Source organism: Apodemus sylvaticus, chromosome 17 (assembly GCF_947179515.1).
Source record: "Apodemus sylvaticus chromosome 17, mApoSyl1.1, whole genome shotgun sequence".
Classification (NCBI taxonomy): Eukaryota; Metazoa; Chordata; class Mammalia; order Rodentia; family Muridae; genus Apodemus; species Apodemus sylvaticus.
This window is the reverse complement of record NC_067488.1, coordinates 46677893-46702782: the sequence shown is the minus strand read 5'-3', so window position 1 is coordinate 46702782 and position 24890 is coordinate 46677893. Positions and strand designations below refer to the sequence as shown.

Below are 24890 nucleotides of genomic sequence, written 5' to 3'. Positions count from 1 at the left end.
TGCAGAGGCCAGAGGCCCACTGAGTGGCTTCTTCAGTTCCTGTTAAGTTCTTGATAAGACAGGGTCTCTCACTGAACCCCTAGCTCTGGAATTGGACCGCCTGACGCTTGGGCCCAGGGTCCTCCTCCCTCCCCTTCCCAGGACTGTGGTTACCCATATATTGCTAAGCCGTGTTTTACCTGGTTGCTGGGGATGGAGTATGGACTGAAGTCCATGAAGGAGCATTTGCAAGACTGGAAGGGGAACAGGAGCAGGCATGAGAGAAGGGGCAGCAGAGCCAACAAAGAGAACTTTCACACAGTGCCAGAGGCCATTTGCTACACGGAAGGTTAAACCCTTCACTCCTCAGAAAGAAGATAATCGCAGGGCGGTGGTGGCACACGCCTGTGATCCCAGCACTCTGGGAGGCAGAGGCAGGCAGATTTCTGAGTTCGAGACCAGCCTGGTCTACAAAACCAAATCCAAAAAAACAAAAAGAAAAAAGAAAAAAGAAAAACCAAAAACAAACAAAGGATGAATTGGAGAGCTGGGTGTGGTGGCGCATCTCAGTCAGTCAGGAGGATCTCTGTGAGTTGGAGACCAGCCTGATGTACATAGTAAGTTAGCAAGTTCCAGGCTAGCTGGAGCTACACAGAAAACTCTGTCTCAAGGGGGAAAAAATGAGTTGGAGTTAAACTGTTAAACTTAGGTTGAGGAAGGGTGACGAGGTGACCCAGTAGAATCCTACAGAGCAGAGGGCCAGTAGACAGGGACCCCGGCAACATGGAGCATTCCAAGGCCTCATGACTGTGAACCCACCTGGGAATCAGAGAAGGTACCAGGAAGGGTCCTCCAGGGTGGAGTCCTGGTCCTGCTTGCCCTTGGCTCCAGAAGCCTTTGCTTGTCTCTGCAACTTGTGACATTCCAGGATGTTCCCAGACATGTGGCTTTTGTACACACAAGCCCTTGCGGTCAGCTTGAAGCAGTGCTCTCTCTCATCTCAGAGTAAACACATTTGGGGTTTTATTTCGCTCCCTCCTTGTTTATCGCTCTGAGCATCTCCCTGACTCCCCCACCCCCGCTCCCCAGATGAGCCTCTGAAAGGAGGGCAAAGGCTCTTCTGCCAGCCAGCAGGAGAGGCCAGGGTAGCCTTTTGTTAAGGACTTTCATCCTGGTCACGTGGACCAGAGCAGTAGTCCTTGGAGACAGCATTTTCTGGTCCTTCACAGGCTACCAACAGTGAGGGAATGGGTCCAGCACAGCTTTGGCCCCCAGTCATAGTTTAATGGAAGACAGATAATATAATAATAAAGACAGATAAATATAGAGCATCTCTGTGGTCGCATCTACTGATTCTTTTTTTCTTTATTTTTTTATTTTTTACTTATTATATGTAAGTATGCTGTAGCTGTCTTCAGACATCCCAGAAGAGGGCATCAAATCCCATTAGAGATTGTTATGAGCCACTATGTGGTTGCTGGGGTTTGAACTCAGGACCTTCAGAAGAACAGTCAGTGCTCTTAACCACTGAGCCATCTCTGATTCTTTTAACATCCACTGACTCTTTTAATCCTGACTTCTGCCTGTAAAACAGGAGGAGTTTACCTCTCGTGGACAGGCAATACTAGCACAGAAAGGTATACTTACTGGTCTTAGGTCACACAGCAACACACAGGAGCTGGCTTCTCCTCCCCTACCCTGAGATCTGAAGCATGGACTATCCAAGGGCCACTGAGTTGATAGAAGCTGGAGAGAAAACCCTGAGACCTCAGAGAAGAGCGAGCTATGGCGTCCTCTTCTCCCGCCAGCTTCACTCCCAAGCAACCAATGCAGAAATAATTGCAGTTAGCAATACTGAGGACATGGCTTGACCAGGTGCTGCTTGGAGCACTGTTGAGGTGGGTACCACCAGTTTCTTCATTGGATAGGAAAAGAAATGAGACACAGCAAAGGAAAGTCACTCCACTAAGGACACAGAGTCTGTGAGCATGAGAGTTACGATAAAAGTAGTTTCCAAAGACAGCTCTGTTGTATGAGACAGAGTCTCCCACCAGCCTGGAGGTCTTACTTCTGACGCCTTGGCCCTGCAGTGCTGGGATCACATCACGGCATCACTGAACCTGTTTAAAATGAATTTTTTTGTTATGTGTGCTCTACCACAGTCCTCTAAGCCTTGAAAAAGGGCTGTGGCAGAGGGAGAATGCAGCTCAGTTGGAAGAGTGCTCGTTGACCATACCCCAAGACCGGAACTTGGTCCTCAGCTCGACCTATGGTGTGGGTGGGGGGAGGAGGAGGACTGGTGGTCCATGTCCATTATCCCAGCACTAAGAAGGCAAAGGCAATACATTGAGGAATCCGAGGTCATCCTTAAGTTTGTTTGTTTGTTTGTTTGTTTGTTTTTGAGACAGGGTTTCTCTGTGTAGCCCTGGCTGTCCTGGAACTCACTCTGTAGACCAGGCTGGCCTCGAACTCAGAAATCCGCATGCCTCTGCCTCCCAAGTGCTGGGATTACAGGCATATGCAACCACACCCCTCCACACCGGGCTCCAAGGTCATCCTTAACTGCATAGTGAATTATGGGCCAGCCTGGGCTATATTTTTAAAAAGTGTCTCTTCCTGGCATTCAGGAGCTAGAAGCAAAAAAGACCACACGTTCCAGGTCTGATTGAGCTCACAGACTCTGTCTTAAAAGCAAGCTATTTTTCAGTTCATCATCTTTGAATGTCTCGTGGTCCGTCCCTGTCATGGGAATGATTCACGTTGTCATCAACCGTCACATCACCTAATCCCCACATCTTTTCAGCTTACAAACCTGGAAGTCAGTATGAGCTAAACAATAGGTGTCAGCCCGCTTCCTTCCACCCTGGGGTCACCGTGCTCCCCGGTCTGCACGTCAGCTGTGAGGTTGTTTGTTTTGTAGTTTTGCACAGATCTCCCTCCACAAGCCCTGGCCAGCCTTGAACTTACAACAATCCTCTGTCTTGGCTGTGCTGGGAAGATTTTGGCTATTCTAGGACCTCTAGGATTCTCTGAGGAGAACCGTGGTGTGTTCTCCCTAGAGCCAGTTTTTGTGACTGGCTTGTTTTTCTTAGCGTAAAGTCCTCAGAGTGGCCCGCACTGCCCACGTGCTTTCGCCCAGTGTGAGCAGGATCTTTCTGTTCCAGGCTGACAAAGCTGGGCGTGGTCATGCAAACTTTGATGTGCCATTGAGGGAGTAGCAGTGAGAGGATTAGGCACAGAGATAACCAGTTTGGATCCGGGAAGCAGATCCAGAGACCCTGAGAGCCTGGAATGTTCTTTGGAACCTTGTTACAGGCACCCCTAGCTGCTGGTGGCCCCAGCTTGAGACAGATAGGTTCAGCATCTGACATTTGGCCTTCCCAGAAGCCAGGAAATAAACACACATCACCTGACAGGTGGTGGCTCTGGACCTCAGTGCTCTGGCCCCAGCTGTTTCCCACTGCAAGGAGAGAACTCAGTGTCAGGAAGCCAAAGAGGAATTTATTGGCTAACATAGAGGAAAATCCAGAATTAACTGGACACAAGTATCAGGCCGGAGTCCCAGTCAGTATGATATGAGGGAAAGTAACATGGGTCAGTGGACAGTCAAGTCCCACACTGCAGCCTGGACTCCCTGATTCAGGAAGGATATTGCCGTCTGTGCTAGCTAGTTTGATGTTGACTTGACACAAGCTAAAGTCATTTGGGAAGAGGGAACCTCAATTGAGAAAATGCCTCCAATTAGATTGGCCTGTGGGCAGGCCTGTGGTAATTTTTTTTTTTTTTGATTGATGATTGTTGTGGGAGGGTTTAGCTCACTGTGGGTGATCCAACCTGTGGGATGATGGTCCTGGGTTCTGTAAGAAAGCAGGCTTTGAGGAGCAAGCCAGGAAGCAGCATCCCTCTATGGCCTCTACCTTAGCTCCTGCTTCAGGGTCCTACCCTGTTTGAGTTCCTTCACAATAGACTGTAACCTGTGAGCTGAAACAAGTTTAGCCTTTCCACCCCAAGTGGATTTTGGTCATTGTGTTTCACCAGAGCAATGGAAAACCCAACTTAGGCCTGGCCTAATATGCGGGGTACTGAGATGCCACAAGGGAGAAAGGCTGAGAGAGACTTGGTTAGCAGGCTTCCTTCCCTCCCCCTGGTTCAGTAGAATAAGGTCTTCCCTGTGGAGTGTAGCAGCTGGGCTTCCTCCAGGCTCAGCAAAAGAGAAACCGGAAATGTGTCCAAGGCCTGTGGCGTCCTGGAACAGCTGGAGAAGCTGGGAAGCAAGAGACTCCTAGCCTGTGGCGGGAGGTAGGCAGTTGCTCCTGTTGGGCATTAGGGTGAAGGGAGAGCAGCTGCCCCTCAGGGAGCGTCCTCCTTACCTTACTGGAGTGTCAGGGAAAGCCCAGAGGGGAGGAATGACTCAGCCCCGAATACCTCTGATGCTGGGGAAATCCACCACAAGACTTCCACACAGCTCATTTCCTTCCCTAGCCTGTGACTTCAGAGCCTAGGATAAGGTCTACATCAATGCAGTGTCAGTCCCCCAGAGGTGACCTTTGAGGGCGCTTGATGTTTTCCTCATTAATCCAAGGACAAAGCATGACTCTAGCTTACTGTGGTGAGTTCCGGCTCTGGAGACAGCAGACCGTGTTTGATCTCCTCATCCAGCTGGAGATGGAAAACTTTGATATATTGCTCCTTTATGATTTATTATATTGTACAACATTTGCACTTACATTAAAATGTGTTGTGTCCTTTTATTTTGTCTGGTGCATATGATAGGTGTGAGTGCAGGCCTGTGTGCTTGGCATGCACCTGAAAGTCAGAGGACAACTTCCAGAGGTCGGTTGCCTCCTTCATCCCAGCTTTGAACTCAGCATGTCAGGCTTGGCAGCAAGAGCCTTCGCCCCCCGAACCACCTCGTAGGCACTGTGTTTACATTTCAAACCATAGCTTACAAAGCATTTCCAGCCAGGCAGTGGTGGTGCACGCGTTTAACCCCAGCACTCAGGAGACAGAGGCAGGCAGATCTCTGAGTTCAAGGCCAGCCAGGTCTACAGAGTGAGTTCCAGGATGGTCAAGGTTACATAGAGAAATGCTGTTTCTAGAAAACAAAACAAATAAAAATGTTTTTATGATACCACTTTTTTTTTGAGATAGGGTTTACATACATGTAGACCAGAGCTCAGGAAACAGGTCATATATTCATATATACAAATATATGAATAAAATTCATATATGATTATAATGAGTGAACCTGCTAATATAGACCTACAATCTAATCTACTCAGGAGGTTAAGGCAGGAGGATTCCAAGTTCAAAACTTGCCTGGTCAATGTATCAAGGCTGTCTCAAAACTGTGTAGCTTACATAGCAGTGGTGGTGCATGCTTTTAATCCAGCACTCAAGAGACAGAGGCAGGCAGATTTTTGAGTTCAAGGCTAGCCTGATCTACAGAGAGCAAGTTCCAGGACAGCCAGGGCTACACAAAGAAACTCTATCTCAAAAGAAAAAATAAAGACAAAGAAAAATAGAAACAAAATTGTGAAAGAATAAATAAATGGGGAATGAAAGAGTATGTTTCCTCTGAGCTATTAAAATGTATTGCGCTCTCTCTCTCTCTCTCTCTCTCTCTCTCTCTCTCTCTCTGTGTGTGTGTGTGTGTGTGGGCTGCTAGGAATCAAACCCAGAGCCTCATACCTGCCAGATAAGTGCCTTATCACAAAGCCATGTCTATAATATCGTTTATAAAACTATAATCACTAAACTTTTTTCTTATTCTTTATAAAAACAGCTGTATTCTGCTGGTATTGGACAAGGGGATGAGGATTAATAGTAGCCTTGGAGGCCCTCATCGTCAGCTTTGGGTACCAATTCAAGCAACACTAGAAACATCACAACCTCCCCTCCCTTATCCTCCTACTCAAAAGGATGGAATACTTCTGGACTCGGGTAGAGACGTGACATTCTAATCTGCTCCGAAGATAAAAATATTACATATTATGTCTTCCCCCCTCAGGTTTAATCCAGGTGTGGTGAAAGGTGCTAGCCATTAAACCTAGTAACCTAAGATTGATCCTCAGACACACATGATGGAAGGACAGAAGCAACTGTTTGTTTGTTTGTTTGTTGAGATAGTTTTGTGTGTGTGTATGTGTGAAGCTCTGGCTGTCCTAGAACTCACTCTGTAGACTAGGCTAGCCTGGAACTCAGAAATCCACTTGCCTCTGCCTCTTAAGTGCTGGACTTAAAGATGTGTGCTGCTGCTGCCACCCACACCCCCAGCAAAATAACTTTAAAAAGAAAAATGACTGGGCTGGAACAACAGCTTAGTGGTTAAGAGCACCCGTGGTTCGTGCTGCAGACGGAAGTTCAGCATCCACAGCTCACAAACATCTGTAACTCCAAGGAGATCCGACACCATCTTCTGTCTTCTGCAAGGCACCAAGCACACTTGTGCTGCACACACGTCCATGCTGGCGAAGCACTCCCACGTAAAGTAAATCTCAAAGGAAATGAAAAGAGATGGGGGTGGGTAATCCAGCTGGCCTGTCAATCACCAGGACAGGAATCTACTTCCCTGAGAAGCTGAAGGCATGCTAAGGGCATGGGAGGAATAAGTACCTGTTCTTCCCAGAAGCCTCTCTGTCAGGGCGGCCACTCTCAAAGCCTCTGCCATGCAGCCTGCTCCCTTTACTAAGTTCTGGAGAGTATCTGTTCCTTTTTCTTATTTCTGTCTCCTGTTGGATATCGGCCAGAAGTCTAAGGATGCTTTCCCTGATGCTCTGGTCTTTCTCAGTCTTTCTCTGAAGCCCTCTTCCCCTTCCACAATATGGCTGCTTGCTGACCTCCATTGCTGAGCATACAGGCCTTCTTGGACTTTAACTCATGAGTCATCATTTCCCTTCTTAAAAAAAAAAATAATGCTGGGTGGTGGTGGTGGCGGCGGCGGCAGTGGCGGCGGAGGCACACGCCTGTAATCCCAGCACTCTGGGAGGCAGAGGCAGGCGGATTTCTGAGTTCGAGGCCAGCCTGGTCTACAGAGTGAGTGCCAGGACAGTCAGGGCTACACAGAAAAGCCCTGCCTCAACCAACCAAAAGGGGGCTGGAGAGATGGTTTGGCGGTTAAAGGCATGGACTGCTCTTCCAGAGGATGTGAGTTCAATTCCCAGCACCCACATGGTGGCTCACAACCATCTGTAATGGGGTCTGATGTCCTCTTCTGGTGTGTCTGAAGATAGCTACAGTGTACTCCTATACAATAAATAAATAAATAATCCTTAAAGAAAATAAAAGCCAAACAACAACAAACAAAAATGTTTGTTTGGGGAGTGACATGAACATGCCAAGACATGTGTGGATGTCAGAGGACAACTTGTAGGAATGAAAGTTTTCTCCTTCTATCAGTTGGGTCCTGGGGATTGAACTCTGGTCCTATCAGGCTTGGAGGTGAGTGTCTTTACCCACTCAGCCATCTCAGCGGCCAAGTACTTTCTCCCTCTTCTCCATCTTTCATACCCCAGTTTCTGAGACCTGCCCTATTGTTTTTCTCTCAAACTCTACTAAAATTATCTGTGACATTTCTTCTGAATCTGTTTCTAAATTCACTTATTAGGAAGACTAAGTATCCAAAAGGGATCCCTCGTTCTCTGACAGCACTAGCTTCTTGGCAAAATGCCTGGTGCAGAGTACATTAAGGGATTGCTCTAATTACTGAAGAATAAAGGTTTTCTTTCTCTATTCCACCTGCTAAATGCGAGTTGAAATAGAATCATTTAAAACATTTATTGTTGTTGTTGTTGTATGAATGCTTTACCTGCATGCATGTCTATATACCACATGTGTGCTTAATACCCATAGAGGCTAGAGGAGGGCATTGGATCTTCTGGAACTGAGGTTACAGATGGTTGTAAGCCACTGTGTGGGTGCTGAGAAACAAGTCTAGGCCCTCCATCTCTTCAGCCCCTCGAAGTAGGATCTTAACTGGGCTGAGCAGGAGTAACAGGGATACAACATAGCCATTAAAGAAGAATGTCCACTAACAAAGGTTGCTGCGTGCAGGATACAGTATGGGTGTTCCTCATGCACCATCTAAACAGTGCTGTTGCATTATGGGAGAAGAAACCGACCCTCCAATGAGGGAGATAATCTTCCCAAGGTTGTACAACAAACCAGAGGCCAAACCAAAGCCCACATCATGCTTTTCCATCCTGCTAGCCTATCTTACTCCACTAATTAACATCAGTGTTGTGCTTTTCTGGTTTAGAAACATGTCTCAAGTGGCAGAAGACTTTGACCACCCTGCCACACATGTGGCATCTGAAAGATGGATGCCAAAAACGGAAGCTCCAGGAGGCTGCTCGGTCCTAGCCACACCCAGCCTGACCTTGTTGCTTAGAAAACAGTCATGTGATCCTGACTGCGCTCCTGCCATTCTGCCTTCAGCACTATAAAAGCAAGATTCAGCATTCACAGGCTGGTTTGTCTAACCCACAGACATGCTTTGGTTGTTGTGCTGGGCCTTGACCCCAGGATCTTTCCCATGGTAGACAAACACCTTACTACCTGCCATTTTCTTTCTTTCTTTCTTTCTTTCTTTCTTTCTTTCTTTCTTTCTTTCTTTCTTTCTTTCTTTCCTTTTCTTTTTCTTTCTTTCTTTTCTATCTTCCTTTCTCTTCCTTCCTTCCTCCCTCCCTCCCTTCCTTTCTTTCTTTCTATCTTTTTTAAGACAAAGTTTCTCTGTGTTACCCCGACTGCCCTGGAACTCACTTTGTAGCAGGCTGGCCTTGAACTCAGAGATATGCCTGCCTCTGACTCCCAAGAGCTGGGACTAAAGGCATACACTATTAACACCTGGGGTTTTGTTTTTGTTTGCTCGTTTTTGTTTTTTTGTTTTGTTTTGTTTTGTTTTCCGAGATGGTTTCACTACTTAGAGCGGGCTGGCCTTGAACTACCCATCAGATCCAACCGATCTCCTGAGTGCTTGGACTAAAGGTGCGTGGTACATGCTCTGGTGGACTTCTTCTTTTTCATTTATACATTCTTTCTTTTTCTTTTCTTTTTTCCTTTCCTTTTTAAAATTCATTGTCTTGGGGTTTCCATTGCTGTGATGAGACACCAGGACCAAGACAGCTCTTATAAAGGACATTTCATTGGGGATGGCTTACAGGTTCTGAGGTTCAGTCCATTATCATCAAGGCAGGAAGCATGGCCAGTGTCCAGGCAGGTGCAGTGCTGGAGAAGGAGCTGAGAGTTCTAAATCTTCATCCAAAGGAAGCCAGGAGCAGATTGTCTTCCAGGCATCTAGGAGGAGGGGCTCAAGGCCCACCCCCACAGTGACACACTTCCTCCAGCAAGGCCACACCTCATAAAATTGTGCCACTCCCTGGGCCAAGCATATTCAAACCACCACAGCTATTCTTTCATAATTTTACACACACATCACACTTTGATCACTGTCTGCCTTCTTTTCCTCTCCCCTCCCCTCCCTCCTCTCTTATCCCTCCCTCCAAAGCCCTCCTTCCCAACAAGTCTTACTGCATGTCTTGTGTACTGCCCATTGTATTTAATTAGCATTGCCTGGACAAGATGGATGATTTACTGGAGCAAGGGCAAGTCACACATGCCTATACCACTGACCAATATGATCTCCCTCTCCCATTAAACATTAACTGTCTATAACTCTCAGAGTGGGGTGGGTCCTTATGAACCCCTACCCCATCCAGGATGGAATGCTGATGGGCCCAGTCTTGTGTTCTGGTAGCCACTGCTGTGCTGTAAGTTTATGGGTGTAACAGCTACTCGTCCAGAGATGACTTTTCTTTTTTGTCTTAAATTCATTCTTTTTGTAATTGTGTGCACGTGTATGTATTCCATAGCCCGCATTTATGTAGAGGTCAGATAACAACTTTAAAAAATCTATTCGCTCCTTTCACCATCATGAGGGTTCTAGAGATCGAACTAGGACATCGGGCTTGTCCACAGCACCTTTCCTATGTACATATACAGAGATGACTTTATTAACCGACAAACACAGAGATTTGTAAAGGTGGAGTTCCCCAGCCTCTTCCATTTGGCCTGCCTACTGTTCTTCACGGACGGATTAGGATTAGGAGGGCATTGTTACACCCTTTTCCAGCTTCCAAACCGAAGCCTCGAGAAAGTTCACACAGTTAATCTGTAGAAGGACAGCAGCTGAGCCAGGTCCACCCAGGAGAGCAGGAAAGGGGTGGGGCGGGAAGGCAGGCAAACCCAAGGTCGAGCCGTGGACTCCAGCTCCCACCCCGCCTCCCTCTAGGCTCCAAGGGCTTCTCTCCAACCGTCCGGGTGCCTCCTGCTCCAGGATTTCTCAGACTCCAGGTGCGAAAGTGTGGAACTGCGCCAGCTTGCTCAGAGAGGAAACCTGGTCGACCTGTTAGACCTCCGCAACTATTGGTGTCCGTAGAAACGGGATAATTTACATGCGCACTCTCTATTGGCTAGTGGGGCGGAAGTAGGCGGGCCCAGCCAACTACACCTGCCTGCGGGTGGAGCGCGGGCAACTTCTCCGCTGACAAGGTGCCAGGGCTAAGATGGCCATGGCTTAGGAGTCAGGCGGAAACCGCGAGCATTGAACCCTGGCCGCTACTTGTGGTTGTGAACCGACTGGAACAACACACAGCGATTACTTAGTTACTTCTAGGGGCTGGAGGGTAGGCACAGGAGGCAGAGTCTATTTTGAAATAGTTCATGCCGAATCTGAACCATGGGGGCCTACCAAACCGTTTGTTTGTGTGTACATATGTGTGTATATGTACTTGACCTTACCCGAAATGCCTAGAAGATCTTAAAGGTATAGTTATTTTCTTAGGATCCTCTCAGAATTTTTTTGTTTCATATTATTTTGTTTCCAGACAAGATCTTACTACATATTCCTTGATGGCCTGGATGAATGTTATGTAGACCAGACTGACCTCAAACTCGCAGAAATCCTCCTGCCTTTGCCTCCCACCGTGGGTATTTAAAGTGTGTATCACCACAGCTCTTAGGTTATTCCTGTTATTCCTATGCATGTGTGTGTATGTATGTATTATGTATGTAATATGTATGTATTATGTGACATATACACAGTGTGGATGTCGGTGCACACTCATGGAGAGGCCAGAGGAAGACTTCAAGTATCCTGCTCTCTCACTGTCTACCTTATTAACCTTAATGCCTGGTCACTCACTAAATCTGAAATTAGGCTGATAGCCATGAAGCCACAGTAATTCTCCTGCCTCAGTTTCTAGGAGTGCAGTAACCATGATCATGCTTGGCTTTTTGCATGGGTACAGGAGATTCGAACCTAACTCCTCATGTTTGAGCAGTAATTGTTCTTCTCCGCTGAGCTGTCTTCCCTGACCCTCCTTCAGCTCTACGTCATTCCTTGAGTGGACATGTCAACCTCTGTCCTCTGAGCTAGAGCTAGGGCAGGGAGCCAAGTCTGGAAGTCCCCCATCTTCTTGGACTTTACAATTTAGTGAAGACACAGTGGATATGCTGGCAGACAGTGATAGAACAGGAAGAGAAGGCCACAGCTGCAGGGAAACCTCCCCTAAAGGGGCCATCACCTGTCACCTGGGTTAGGGCCTTAGAGGGGACATTCGAGTGGAGGTGGTATTTTATTTTAGGACAGACTTAAATGACGCAATGGGAGTGGAGAGTTGACACAAGAGTGCTCCTGGCTGGGGACAGCAAGAGGAGCAGTCCCTGTGCCTCATCAGAGCCCAGAAAATGGATTTTGACTCACAAAGGACAGAGGGGAGGCAGAGATAGCCCAGGAGAGAGTAAGTTTGGGACCTTATATTTCCAAGGAGTGGCCAGCATGGCCTCTTCTTTGGTCCCTGAGCTGAGCTGTAACCAGTAGTGCAGTGTTTGGAAGCCACACTCACTGAGGTTTACATGTTCAAGAGATGTAGAAGCCACCTGGTCTGTTTAGACTAAGTCTCCACACAACAGGTAGGGTAACAACAGCCATTGTACCGGAGCACAGTGAGGATTGTATATAATATTATGATCCTTTAATAAGACAGTTGGCCGTATGTCCATCTATGCCGTGCATGTGCGGGTGCCCACAGAGGCTGGAAGAGATCATCAGATCCCCTGGAACTGGAGTTACTGGTTGTTATGAGCTGCCTGACATGGGTGCTGAAGCTGAACTCAGATGCTCTGGAAGAGTAGCAAAAGCTCTTAGCCGCTCAACAATCTCTTTAGGCTGTAGCATTACACTCATTACATATTACTAGTGATGTCAGGCTAAGCTTTTCGCATACCTATCTCACTCCCAAGACTTGTCTAAGCTGTCATGCTTGGGGAATAATACAGAAAATGCTCACGTGTTCTGTAGAGGCACCTTATTTTGCAATTATTTTTAGCCCTCCGATGGATACCTGATGTGGAACCTGTAGGTGTGAGGCCAACTTAACATGGAAATGGTTTCAGAAAATGCCTGGCATGTTCTACAAGCCCTGAAAATGTGCCTCTGAAGCCACAGAAAGCCAGTGGTGGAGAGACTGTAGGCAGACGTGGACTCTCCAGGCCTGGGAAGCACTTCAAATTAAATCAAGGGAATTTACACAAGGGTTGTTTCTGGCCCTTGGGCTCACTCCAGGCAGTTTGTTACTTTGGCCCTTGCTCTCTGGGAGACGCGCAGTCTGAGCCACCTCCTTCACCGCCTCCTTCACCGCCAGGCACCTCCCTCCCTTGCCCAACCACCCTATACTGGTTTTGTCTCATTTCCGTGGTTGAATGACTTCGAGGCTGAGGGGCTTCTCTTGGGCAACAGTGGTGTTGTTGTCTCTGTTTCTCTTCCTCTCCGCCCCTCCCTCACGAGCCTCCGACTTCCAGAATCCTGCAAGTCACTCTCCAAGTTAGTCTTGCTAACTGTCAAGATAACACAGGCCCCTCCGGTTTGTAAGTTATGTCCCCTAAGTGTCCCTGGATAATCCACTGAAGTGTGCAGCTTGGTGAAGCGCGCAGTGCACGATTGTCGCTGCTTTCTTGCCACCTTCCTTGTGATCGAGGTCTCACATAGCCCAAGCCTCAAACTTGTAATGTAGCCACATTGGTTTACAACTCTTGATCCGTATGTCCCTGCCTCTCAAATACTAGGATTAGAGGTACTTGGCGCTACACCTAGCGCACACTATTATCGATTTATAAATGAAAAATGCTAAGGCCCAGAATAGTCAAGTAGTTAGCCTAAGATCATACAGTAAGAAAATGGCTTTTCTTTTCTGTTTTTTAACCTAACCCATGTAACAACCTCACCTTGATGTGCTGGATCTTTCTTTCTGTCTTTCTTTCTTTCTTTTTTTGTTTTGTTTTTGTTTTTGTTTTTGTTTTTGTTTTTTCGAGACAGGGTTTCTCTGTGTAGCCCTGGCTGTCCTGGAACTCACTCTGTAGACCAGGCTGGCCTCAAACTCAGAAATCTGCCTGCCTCTGCCTCCCAGAGTGCTGGGATTACAGGCGTGTGCCACCACTGTCTGGCTAGATCTTTCTTTCTTTCTTTCTTTCTTTCTTTCTTTCTTTCTTTCTTTCTTTCTTTCTTTCTCTCTCTCTCTCTCTCTCTCTTTCTTTCTTTTTTTCTTTCTAAAAAAAAGTTCATTTGTTTGTTTGTTTTGAGACAGGGGCTCAATATATAGCTCTAGCAGGTTTGGAGCTCCCAATACAGATTTGGCTGGCCTCAAATTCTGCCTGCTACCCCAGTGCACCATCAGGCCAGGCTGGATGCCCCGGGCTTCTTACCCTGTGTCATTTTAATGTCACACAGCTGATAGGTGGTAAAGCTAAAATTCCAGCCCAGGTGTTGGGCGACCAGGTCCAGGCTACTCTGGACTGGGGTTAAGTTCCCAGTACATTGTTCAGATCCTGTGAGGCACCCGTCCAGCCTGGCTTGGCTGCTAAGGCAGCAATGGGATGCAGGCTTCCATACACTGGAAGGGCCTTCGCGCCGTCTGGGCCATCTTCCCAGAAAACATGACCACACGTACAGCTCTTTGCCACAAGAAAGGAGTATCACGTCATACTTAGAAAAGCAGCCTCCAGAGGAAGAGCCCGAGAGCCACTGGCACACGGACTCAATGATGTACTGTACTAAAGTCAACCAGAGTTTTGGGCACATAATCCTGTTTTATTCATTCATCAGTTCAGGGACATTTGGGTTTATGCAAGTAATGTGGCTATGAGCAAGTCATGTTTTGAAAAAAACATGTAGCTCTAGGTCTTGAGGTAGCATACATTGTTTTTTCCTCCTGCTAAAGCAAAATGCTACAGACTGGGAAAATAAGTTTAGAGGTTGCAAAGATGGTTCAGCTCTTAAGCTTAACACTAGCTGCTCCTCTAGAGGACCCAGATCCAATTCCCAGCACCTGCATGGTAGCTGACCCCTGTCTGTAACTCCAGTTCCAGCAGGTTTGACCTCCTGGGGCATGTACATTGTGCACAGACATATGTACAGGCAAAATACTCATACACATAAAATAAATAAGGAAGTAAATAAATATATATTTTTTAAAAGTCAGATGTGGTGCCACATGCCTTTAACCCCATACTGGGGGCTATAAAGGCAAGCGGATCTGAGTTTGAGGTCAGCTTGGCCAACACAGTGAATTTCAGGGCAACCAGGCTTCAGAAAGATCTTGTTTGAGACAGAAAAGGTGAAAAACAAAACAAAAATAAAAACAAGTTTATTCCCTATAGTCCTTTAAGTTGAGTAGCTTACTATCAAAGTGCCTGAATGCTCCGGAGACCTCACAATGTGGAGGGGCATAGAGAGAGTTGAGAAAACCAGATTCCCATGTCAAACAACACACCCTGAGATAGCTCGCCTCCTCCTCAGATAATGGTCTTAACCCATCATTTAAGCTAATTGTCTTTTTAAAGACAGGAGCTCACTCTGTAGACCAGGCTGGCCTTGAATTTACAGAGACTGCCTGCCTCTGCCTCCTGAGAGCTGGGATGAAAGGTGTCTGACACCACACCTGCAGTACCCTTTCATTTCATACTGTAACCCAGGCTGGCCACAAACTTGTGTCAATCCTCCTGCCTCAGTGTCTCAAGTGCTAAGATCACAGGTGTGTGCCCTTTAAAGGCTCCCACCTTTTAATCTTATCTTGGTAATATAATTTCCACGTGAGTTGGGAGAAGACATTCAAATGGTATTTATTATTTATTTATTTATTTATTGGCTTGCTTGCTTAATCCTGCTGGAGATCCAGCCACTATCTTTTTTTTTTTTTTGCCTGGTTCTCCACGAAGGTCAGAGGAAGGCATATGGTCCCTGGACACTGGAATCAGGGAGAGTTGTGAGCTGCCATGGGGTGCTGGGAATCACACTTGTATCTTTTGCCAGAATAACAAGTGCTCTTAACTACTGAGCCATCTCACCAGCTTCTCATCCACCTCTTTAAACGTATTCTTCCTTTTGTTTGTTTAAAGCGATTCAGTTGCTCGAACACACAAGACAACGCTTAAGCTGCTAGAGCAGTCTGTGGCCGGCTCATCTTCCGGTTGGGAGGATCCACTGCGGCTTACAATAACAACCAACCAGTGAGCTTTGCTCTCTATCAGAATCCAGAGGAATTTAGCATCCTTATCCTCTCTGACTCTCTCAAGATGCTGTGGACAAGACTGATTTCTTCATTTCTTCTTTTAAGTTTCCCTGTGGAAACTGAGACTTCCGCCAGAGCCCGAGCGGTGCAGGGTGGGGTGGTATGCGCGGTAGCTGTGGGCTGCACCACTTCTGCCCTGGAAGAGGCTGGCTTGGCTCCTCCCTTTGCTGTGTTCTTGTGAACCAGTTAAAGTCAATAAGATCGAGCTCCCTCCCCCTCCCCTCCCTTTCCCTGTCTCTCCCTCCCTCCCTCCCTCCCTCCCTTCCTCCTCTGTCTTTCTTCTTCTTTTGGGACTGAGGATGGGCCCAAGGCCTCATTCTTGCTAAGCACATGCTTTGTCAATAAATTCCAATGCAGCCCTAGTTTTCTCTTAGGTCTGATACGGGATCTAAGGAGATCACAGGACAGTTGGGTGTCTGTTTGAGCTCACTTGTCCTTTTTAAAAATGTACCCATTCCCAAAGGCTTGATTCTCAATTCATTCACTCCTTCCTTCCTTCCTTCCTTCCTCTTTCCCAAGTATTATACATTGAATCGGATCTCTCACACATGTTGAGCAAGCCTGTACCACTGAGCCCAAACCTTTTCATCTTTGGTTTTGAGCATGACTTCTAAGTTGCCCAGGCTGGGCTTGAACTTTCTATTCTCCTGCCTCAGCTGCCTGAGTACCTGGAATGCTAGGCCTGGGATGCCAGGCTCAGCCTTTCCTTCTTGTCTTTTTTCTTCTTTCTTTCCTTTTTGGTTTTTCGAGACGGGGTTTCTCCGGGTAGTCCTGGTTGTCCCGGAACTCACTCTGTAGACCAGGCTGGGCTTGAACTCACAGAGATCTGTCTGCTTCTGCCTCCCAAGTGCTGAGATTAAAACCATGGGCTACCACACCCAGCCCTCAGCCTCTGATTCTAAATTTGACACTTGCTTCTCAGTGGGGATATCTCTGGCCTCAGAGGGGAAGCGCTGGCAGGTGATCCTGAAGATAACTCTCCGCCTCCCACATTCTCTCCACCCCGCCCCTGTCCCCGCTCCCAGGACCTGGGTTGTAAACTTCACCAGTGTCCAGTTTTTTTTCTGCTATAAAAAGGAGATTAGACACACCTCACCTGAGGCTATTAGGATCAAATGGCTTTTGGAAAACATTCAGCCAGTGGCTTGCACTGTCATTAAAACACAGTACCATGCATCCATTCTGCCACTCCAGACAGAGTTAATGCAATGGCAGCTCACCAGAGGCACACAGCTGCCAGGTTGGGTGGGGGTGGGGTGGGGTGGGGTGGGGAGCAGACCCAGAGGAGGTCAGTCATGCCCTACTATCACAGCCACTGTGCAGAGTTGTGTTTAAAGTTCTCTTCAGGTAGAGGAAGGGTGTGGCAAGATGGCTGAAGCAGAAGGAAGTGGTGAGGGAAGGGTTGGGTGGCAGTGCGGCAGGTGGTAGTGCGGCAGGTGGCCGGGGCCCTTTCTCTGCATGGTAGATGAGAGAGCAGCAGACTCAGGAGACTCCTCCCCATGCTATTACTTTCACCAATGCTGGTGCCTCACCAGTGGCCTGTCACCACTAATCGGGGAATCGACTGGCCTTTGACTGATAGATCCAGATTAGGTGCCAGCAAAATGGCACAGAGGATACGGGAGCTTGCCACCAAGCCGGAGGACCTGGGGTCCATCCCTTGGAACCCACGTGATGGAAGACGAAAATCTACTCCTGCTGGAGAGATGGCTCAGCGGTTAAGAGCACTGACTGCTCTTTCCAAAGGTCCTGAGTTCAAATCCCAGTAACCACATGGTGGCTCACAAGCATTTGTAATAAGACCTGATGCCCTCTTCTGGTGTGTCTGAAGACAGCTACAGTGTACTTACATATAACGTTAAATAATTCTTAAAAAAAAAAATAAAAAGAAAAGAAAGAAAACTTACTCCTGTAAAGTTGGCTTCCGACCTGGATGTGTGTGTGTGTGTTGTGTGTGTGTGTCAACAATCAATTCACCGCACTAGATGGAACTTAAATTTGACTCCCTTCCTCTGGAGCACACGCCCAAGTCTTTGGGAATCCAAGGCCCGGTGGATGAGGGCTAAGTCAACATGGCCGAGTGGTTCAAGAGGGAAAAAAAGAGATATGAAATGCACCCTGGACCTGGGGGCAGGGCAGAGTGACACAAAGAAGGAAGGGGCTTAGCAGTCTCCCCCCACCACACACACACACACACCATTTATTTGCCTGGATCTTTGGCAAGGCTCCGCGCTGCCAGGTGGGACTCAGTTTACTCACGTGTTAGGAGGTAAGCACAACCCCCCTCAAACAGTGAGCACCAAGCTGAAATGAGGCGGCGTGAAGACTATCGCAGTCTCCAGCCGCGCGCCTTTCACGCAGCCTGCTCCTGACAGCGGTTTTTGGAGTGGGTCAGTCCAATGCGGTCTCTCCATCCACAGAGACACCGTTCAGCAATAGGAAAGAGTGAAAGACCGACAGATGCTCTGACGAAACCATGTTCCCGAAACACTAAGCTAAATAAAAGCAGCCAGGCACAAAAGCCCACACTCTGTGATGCCACTACTGTGGAATGTTCTCAAGAGGCCGATCCATCCAGAAAGTTGGTTAATGGTTGTCTACTTCCAGACAAGGGTAGGGGGTGGGGTGGAGAAGGTTGGGGGAATGGGGAGAGACTGCTGATGAATATGAGGTTTTCTGTGGGGGTGGGGGATGAAAATATTCTAGAAGCAGATGACGGTAACGATCACACAATTTTAGACAGCAACAATAACAATCTACAGACTCTATCTCTTTGTGTGAAATCTGTGGAATGGGAGTTAGAGCCCAATAATTATGCTTAGAAGAGCCAGCAGCATGTTTGTGAATTTGGTTCCCAGCACCGGTGTGTGGGCCCAAACAAGTGGAGAATTGTACTCTCCGGCGGGGTGCCTTCGGTGTGGTGGGTTCATATGCACTCTTGCAATTTTTATTGGCTTATTTGTTTGTTTATTCACTGTACAGATACTTACTGAAGGTCTTTGAGAGTCTGAGTTCCATGTTGTGCACACACACACACACACACACACACACACACACACACGGCCTTGTTTTTGCAATGTTTTATTGTATGTAAACACATCTTTTTTACAGTGTTCCCAGAGCCATCTCATCAGGAGGCAGGCAAGTGGAGGGGTGGAGAGTGCTGTGACAGTCGGGATTCCAGGGTGCTGTAGGGGAGAAGAGGAGGGCACCATGCCTGGTGGGAGGATGAAGAGGTCTCTGGAGGGGGATCCACACTCAGAGGCTCCAGCAGGAAGGGCAGGAACATGGCGGCCAAGCTGGGCTCTAGGCAGTGTTTCCAACTAGGCTCAGGAATCAGTTATTGCTCTAGAGATATGGGATGGATCATGCTTGTTGACTGAATGCTAGTGAAAGAATGCAAGGGAATGCCCTGGGGGGGAGGGGAGGCAGGCGTGGTTCTTGTGACTGGTGCTCCGTGATTGCTGAATGAATAGCAAATTGTGTGAAAGAATGCTGGACACCCAGCTTTAATTACCCCCTCTAGAACTAGGAGACCTTTGAAGGTTTGTTTCAGGTAAGTTCTTACTGTGTGTGTACTGCAGGCTGGCCTTAAACTTGTGATCCTTAGGAGTGCTGACATCACAGTAAGTACCACCATGCTTGCTTTAGAGCTAGGAGAGCATGCCTGTGCATGCTAGGCAAATGACCCACTTCGGAGAGTACTCCACCTCTCTGGAGATTTAATGTCCCCCATAGTGTCCTCAGCAAGCCCACAGACATCTTGATTAAACTTATAGCTTTTCATTTGCTTTGTTTTGACACACGGTCTTCTCAGTAGCCCTGAATAGCCTGGAACGTAATATGTAGCCCAGGCTAGCCTCAAACTTGCAGCAATTTTCCTGCCTCTGCTTTCCAAGTACTGGGATTACAGATGTCAGTCACCAACCCTGGTTGCTTTTCAGACATTGTCAGGATTCAGACCCAGCAAGCAAATTTGGATCCAGTGCATCAGGCCTCTTGCAAGTTCTTACCCTAGGCTGATTTTCACTTACTGTTGGGTTTCAAATCTGGGGCTCACTGCCCTCTCTGTGGCTGCACCCAACCTCCCTGTCCTGGGACTTCCCATTTCTACAATGCTCCTACAAGTAAGGCTGATGCTGCAAAGCCAGGTCCAAGGACGTCGCTTTCTACAGCAGGCTCTGGCCTTTCCACAGTAGTTCTGCTACTTTCTAGATGACACTCCCCACTGACACTAAGCTGCCTGAAGTCCTCCCTCTTGTCCTTGTGTCAGCCTGTCCTGCCTGGAATGAGCTTCCTTTACCCTTCACCTGCATGTTCTCCCCAACCCTGGCTGAGCCACCTTTGCAGAGAGAGGTTCAAGCAGAGGACTGTTAGGACATGCTGAACGCTGTTTCTGAATCTCAGTTCTTGCCGTGTGGCCTGGCTACTCAAAAGTCCAGAGGCAGCACCAAGACGCTAGAGACTTGTTGTAGGCAGTAAAGCAGGAGCCCACAAGTTCCTTGTCCTATCTGCACTGGTTCCACTGTCAGTGCTTGACATATACAGCAAGCCAAGCCACCAGAACGCCATCCTCAGAACAACCCAGTTTTGCAGGAATGGTCCCAGCCCAATCCTAAGAATGAAGACTAAGACACAGAACAATAGTTCAGTCTAGGCAGACTCTGTATTCCACTCAGGCAGCCCAAGACAGACACATGACAGAGCAGTCCTGCCCGAGAGACACAAGCATGTCAGGTCAAGAGGAAGGGACATTCTCTTTTTAGTCGGGGTTGGGATTTTGAAGGATGGGTCAGAATCCTCAGAGAGAGGATGAAGGTTGTGCTGTGGCAGTGGCTCGTCTGTAGAAAGGGCTGGTGGATAGTGTGACAAGCAGCTTGGACACAAGGCCATGTAGGAGAGACATGGCCTTCTCAGAGGTTGGGGTCCTGGGGCAACAGTCTAGGAGGTTGAGATTCACTCAAGACACCAAAAAGGTTCTCAGGCAGGACAGAGGCTCTTAGAGAGTTGGGCTGTGTCTTCTTGTGCAGCAAAATGAGTTTGTGAAGCCAGACACACCTGCACCTACACACACACACACACACACACACACACACACACACACACACACACACATATACACACACCCACACCGAGAAAAAGAGGAGACATGTCATTTATATCTTTCTCCTCCCCCATTCCTCTTCCTTGTTCTCTGTCTCCATCCTTTAGGCCCCTTCTTGTGCAACATAGCCCCATTCATGTTTGAAATTAGAAAATTAGGTTTCAAATTCCTAATCCTCCTGCCTCCACCTTCCAAGTACAGGGATTACAGGCATGCACCACTGTATCTGGTACATGTATTTTAAACTTAGATTCTGTGTATTAGAGACAACAAATACATGCTTTCTATAACATATAACATATGCTTTATACCTCAGCCTGGCTTTTTTTTTAATATTTATTCATTCATTATATGTAATGTACACTGTTGCTGTCTTCAGACACACCAGAAGAGGGTTTCAGGTATCATTACAGATGGTTGTGAGCCACCATGTGGTTGCTGGGATTTGAACTCAGGACCTTCAGAAGAGCAGTCAGTGCTCTTAACCACTGAGCCATCTCTCCAGCCCCTCAGCCTGGCTTATTTCTCTTAACACATGACCTCCACTTTCACTCATCTTCCTGTGAGGGGCATCATCTTGTTTCAAGCTTCTTTTTTTTTTTTTAAATAGATTTATTTATTTTATCTGTATGAGTACATTGTAGCTGCCTTTAGACACACCAGAAGAGGGCATTGGATCTCGTTACAGATGGTTGTGAGTTATTACAGTGTATTGAGTATTGGAATTAGGAACATGAAACACTATGCCCAGTTCCACCTTTTTTTTTTTTTAAAGATTTATATATTTCATATATGTGGTTATACTGTTGCTGTCTTCAGACACAGCATAAGACAGCATTGGATGACCATGTGGTTGCTGGGAATTGAACTCAGGATCTCTGGAAGAACAATCAGTGCTGCTCTTAACTGCTGAGCCACTCTTCAGCTCCCTATAAACTTTTTTTTTTTTTTTTTTTTTTTTTTTTTGAGACAGGGTTTCTCTGTGTAGCCCTGGCTGTCCTGGAACTCACTCTGTAGACCAGGCTGGCCTAGAACTCAGAAATTCGCCTGCCTCTGCCTCCCAAGTGCTGGGCTTACAGGTGTGTGCCACTATGCCTGGCCAGTTCCATCTTTCTATTGAGTGACTTTTCTCTTACTACTTTTTTTTGGGGGTGGGGGTGGGGATGGTTGTGGGACTAACTACATAACCCAGGCTGCCGGGGAGCTCGTGAGATCTAGCTAACCTCTGCCTAGACAGTGCTGAGTACTAGGATTAAGGCCACTAAACCTGTTTTGTTTTTGTTTTTGTTTTTTAACATTGAAAATTTTATTGTGTCCATCAGAGGAACAGCCTGAGGCAGTAGGCTCTCTCTTTTGTCAGGGGAGTCCCAGGGATAGAATACAGGTTTGGCAACAGGTACCTTTACCTGTTGAGCCATCTTGCTGTTTCCTATTGGCTGTTTTAAGCTTCTGTGAACATTCCTGAACATCCTTTGACAGATCTAAATTGAGTGGAACTGTTGACTCTTGAGGTCTATGTCAAGCTTTAGTAAATGAAGACAAGGACAGGCTTGCTTAGCCCAGACGGGCCATAAACCCACTAAGTGGCCAAGAGTAAGGTGACATCCTGACCCTCCTGCTTCTACCTCTGCAGTGCTGAAATCACAGGTGTGTGCCGCATGCCTGCCATGTACGCTTTGCTGAAGTGGTTGTAGAAGCACACATTCCTGTAAGCACCTGAGGATCCCCACCTCCTCCCCATCTATGATAATGTCGGGCTTTTCAACTTTAGCCAAGGGTCTGTGTGTTGCTAAGGCATATTTTATTCTTTTCAGTGGTGGTGGGCTTTTGAGACTAGGTCCTGCTAGGGTGTATCCCAAGCTGGCCTCAAACTTGCAGTGATGACTCTGGGTTTACAGGCGTGTCACCATGCTGGGTTCCCTCATCCTTTTCCTTTACATTTCCCATGATAATGATGTGCTTCTCTCTCTCCCTCTCTCTCTCTCTATACATATATATATATATATATATTTTTTTTTTTTTTTTTGAGACAGGGTTTCTCTGTATAGCCCTGGTTGTCCTGGAACTCACTCTGTAGACCAGGCTGGCCTCAAACTCAGAAATCCTCCTGCCTCTGCCTCCCAGAGTGCTGGGATTACAGGTGTGCACCACCACTGCCCAGCATCTGTTTGTTTTTAATATATGTGTGAATACACTGTTGCTGTCTTCAGACACACCATAAGAGGGAGTTGGATTTTATTACACATGGTTGTGAGCCATCATGTGGTTGCTGGGAATTGAACTCAGGACCTCTGGAAGAGCAGTCAGTGCTCTTAACAGCAGAGCCAGCTCTCTCCCCCTCCCCCCCCTTTTGCTTCTCTTTTAACCCCATTTGAAAGTCTGTCCTTTCTTTAGTAAAGTATGTGTGTGTGTGTTGGTGTTGATTGAACTCAGGCCTTGCACACGCTGGATAAATGTTCCATTGTTGAATTACATCTCCAGTCTCTTGATGATTAGTTTTAAAAGTAATTATTGGCTTTATATATTTCACACCGTTGAACCAGTTGTCCGTATTGTCTTGAACTCGCCCTCCTACCTCAGCCTCCTGAGTTCTGGTGGATGGTTCAGCTTTTTTTTTTTTTTTTTTATGTTTCTTATCAACTAGGAAGCAGTCTTTACTGCAATGTGGGTAGCAATCATTGGTCATCTGGGCTGCAAAATCTCTCTCTTTCTTTAGCTGTCTTTTGGCTTTAGAATGTCAATTTTCCCTGAAGTTCATTTGGAAGGATCATTTTAACTGTTAGCAAGAACATTCCAACGGTAAAGAGCAATGACGAGAAATTTGCCTTCATAAAGTAATTTGAAAGCTATCCCCATTGACGTGTTGCAGGATCGACCACACAGATCAATGGACACAACTTGGAAACGGACAATTAGGGCAGAAAATAATGCGTGGACAGATTCCTGATGGATTAAAGGCGAAGTACATTTTTTTTAATGAAAAAAAAATCCTCTCGTGGTTAGTAACCAAAATAAAACAAATGAAATCTACCCTTAAAATAATTTAGTAACAAATATCTGAGATGTGAGTTAATTACTCAAAGGTAAAATGTGGCTTAGACTGCATTCCAGGCAGAGGGATCTGCTAGAGCAAAGGTTCAGAGGCTGGAGGACAGCCGCGAGCAGGCTCCAAAATCGAACTCAGGACGCCCACACGGAATGCAGGGTTGAAGCCATGCCCGCCCCCACAGCCATCATAATTATGTAAAATACCACTTTTCCCATATATGGTACTTAATATCTGTTCTCCTGGTAGGACAGGACGTAGGGAAAACACGGTTCGCGGGGCGGAGTGTCAGAGCCTCAGACCTTCCCAGCACGCTCCCTCCGGCCCCGGCGCGGCCCAAGTCGCGCACCCGAGCCGGGACCAGGAGCCCAGCGCGCCGGAGCTGCCTGATCCTGATTGGATGAAGTCCGCGTCAATCCTGGTCCTGTAACCTGGCTGTCCGTTGGACCCGCCCCACAAGGCGTGGCTCCCGCCTAGGAAGCGCGGGTGGAAGGTGGGGTAGGCGGAGGTGGGGACAGATGGGGAGGATGAATCCCATCCCTCTGGCTTCCGTCTCTTGTCTGTTTATAGGCCGAAAATCTGTCAGTTCAGGCCAGACTCCTGTTGGATTGGGCAGTATGGGCAGAGGCGGGGGCTGCGGGAAGCTCCACCTCCGAGCCGGCGGTGGGCTGTAGACCCGCCCTCCTCTGGAAGGGCGGGGCAGGGCGGGCGGCGAGCACCAGAGCTGGGTGCGGTGAGGCGCGCAGATCACCGCGGTTCCTGGGCAGGGCACGGAAGGCTCAAGAACCTGACCTACTGCAGTTCCAGGGTCGCGTTCGCCCCACCCCGCTGCGCCGTCCGAGCGCTCGAGAAAGTCCACTCGAAAGAACCAGCGCCTGTTCCCCGGGCAGACCCAGGTTCAGGTGAGCGAGCTCTGCCGGTATGTTCCGCCCTGGAGCTGCCGAGCGCGCGCGCGCGGCGACAAGACTCTAGGCGTTTGTGGCCGGCGGCCCTGCGGTTCTCGGCCTCCGCGTGGCGGGTTTCGGCGCGGTCGGGTGCGACGGGACTCCGCATCCTCACTCGAAGTGTGATAGGCAGTGGGGCCTCGGGCTTAGGGAGCTGGGGGACGCAATTTCCCGTCCCTACCGGACGCCTTCCC

General features: G+C 47.8%; 1 protein-coding gene across 2 annotated transcripts in view; it reads left to right on the top strand.

Moving 5' to 3' along the window:
- Nucleotides 1-24442: 24442 nt before the first annotated feature.
- The window catches only part of Myh9 (myosin heavy chain 9), a 79776-nt gene continuing 79328 nt past the window's right edge, over nt 24443-24890 (top strand). Inside the window, exon 1 of one of the 2 annotated variants that reach the window (XM_052160276.1) lies at nt 24443-24654. The gene's annotated coding sequence lies outside the window, so the exon portion shown is untranslated. The remainder of the gene's footprint in view (nt 24655-24890) is intronic. The other variant, XM_052160275.1, reaches the window with a different exon arrangement.